The sequence below is a fragment of the Odontomachus brunneus genome, unplaced genomic scaffold (assembly GCF_010583005.1).
Source record: "Odontomachus brunneus isolate Ranch 3 - 2012 unplaced genomic scaffold, Obru_v1 Obru_scaffold_033, whole genome shotgun sequence".
Lineage (NCBI taxonomy): Eukaryota > Metazoa > Arthropoda > Insecta > Hymenoptera > Formicidae > Odontomachus > Odontomachus brunneus.
Window position 1 is genome coordinate 1,542,715 of NW_022639483.1, and position 2,333 is coordinate 1,545,047.

Consider the following 2,333-nt stretch of genomic DNA (forward strand, 5'->3'; position numbering starts at 1 on the left):
TTCTTTCTGCTTATCTCCTTCTGACTTCAGCCTTAAATTTTCAACCAGAGATAGGGAACCAGAAACAAGAGGCAAAGAGCACATCACACATAACTCAGGCTTAATTTTGGAAGTAACATCAAGCATCTTCCGGACATATATCGGTGTAGATGTTATCCTCGTCGGCCTTCAAAAATTCCTTAAAAATTATGCATTAAAACCACGTTAAAAACAAGTAAAGCGAAACAGAGAATAATAATTATGACTTACGATTAGTGATTAAATAAATTTTAAATCAAATTTTTTATCAAATATGTTCAATACATCAAACGAGTTTGTTACCGCCAAAGTTAACCTTTCAAGGCCCATGTACATAATTATGTATACTTTAACTCTTTTACTCACTTTAACTCTGACAATAAGACCTTTCCTCAATGAGCTTTGCAACGTATTCCGTATCCACACTGAATAAAATTTCAGTTCGTGTAACTGAATAGGGGACCGCACGATATATTCAATGACGAGAAACAATATATCTGCTACAATGACCGAAAACATTTGCTTGATCATTCAGTTGCATTAAATTCAATTGCTTGATTGAGGTAACTGAGAGCAATTGACTGCGTGGAAACTTTTTGTTTCTACACGGAAAAAAAGGTTTGGTTGAATTAACCAAATATCTGATCGAATATAAACGATCCAGAAATTCCGACTGAAGTAACCCGAATTCTGTTTAAGTTAACAAGATTTTTGGTTGACTTAAACAGAATTCGGGTTACTTCAGTCGGAATTCCTGGATCGTTCATATTCAACCAGATATTTGATTAATTCAACCAAATTTTTTTTTCCGTGTATAACCAAGTTTTTCATCTGGTTACTAGATAACAGAAAATCTGGCTACACTAATGGAGTTGTCTTTTTTCCGTGCAATCGGCAAACGTATCTCTTAAGAATTATTGAAAAAACAATTCTTGTATTGGATACGAGATACATTGCGAAACTCATCGAGAAAAAAGCACTGCGATCTTTCATCAGCCGATCGTATATAATTACGTACATTCAGAAAACCATACACGTAAAAAATTCTCCAGTTTGTGTATCCAAAAATAGCTGACAAAAAATAATATCTTTGTGAGCGAAAACATTCGTCTGGATATTCAGCTACATTGTAACTCGGTTGAGATAACTTGAGAATAATTGGCTGAATAGAAACCTCCTAAGGGAATCTTTCTGTTTCTACAATCGCGTACAATTTTCTGGTGTCTAGATAACAGACTCTTTATCAAGAGAGTCATTTAAAACTATTTTTAAAGAAAGACTAACAAAGAAAAAAATTTTACTCGAATGTGAGATCGATGTCTGGATTTCGAAGGGTTAATCAAAGATACCTTTTCTGTTGAATATACACGGAAGTGAAGTTTCAGTTCGCGTAACTGAATGGAGACCATACGAAAAAATCGCTGACGAGAATTAATGTCTCTGCGATCGAAAATATTCGTCTGGGCACTCAGCTGCATTGAAACTCGGTCGAGGTAACTGAGAGCAATTTATTGAGAAACCTACGGAAATCTTTCTGTTCCCACAATCGAGTTTTTCATTCGGTTTCCAAGTAACAGAAAATTCAGTTACAACAACGGGACACACTTGTTTTGTCGGTGTAACTGACACGATGACCGTTTTTTTCATTGCGCTTACGTAACTTCTGCGCACCGTTATCGAGTGGGAATTTTCATTCCGTGACGTCGCATACGCGCCAGCGAGTAAAAATCGCGGATAATGCTAATGACAATCGGGCAGAACGCGGAGACCCGGATAGTCGGACGGAGCCGCCGATAAGGGACATTAAACGGCGAGCGAAAAATGCCCGCGCATACATTCCGTATTTGGGACTGCTATTTCCAGCGAAATAAATATATACGTGTCGCATTTGCATTCGACAGGACGGCCACTTCCTGCTACGCCGGCTGGCTTATTTTGCCAGCCGTTCGGCCATGAAAATTCAGCCGCGGGGATAAACGCCACGCGGGAGATAATGCTGTTCGGCAGCAAACGATCTGTAAACAGTGGCCAGGCGTATTCACATTTGCTGGCCGCAGGTCCGACAAATTTAATCGTCTCTTTCGCTCTCGTTCGCGCGGCTGGAAGGTTCGCGCGAATCGAGTCGCTGGAAGCGACTCTGGAAGCGTGGCTGGAGAAAATTAGCCGCGCTTACGACGGCTATGCCTCATGGCGACAAGATCCGGGCGAGATCCCCGAGACAACCGCCGGAACAGTATTTTCCTGCCTCCGGAATGCCGGGCTTAGCACGGATCTCGGTCGAAGTGCGACGACTAATCATCGCGCCCCCCCGGGGG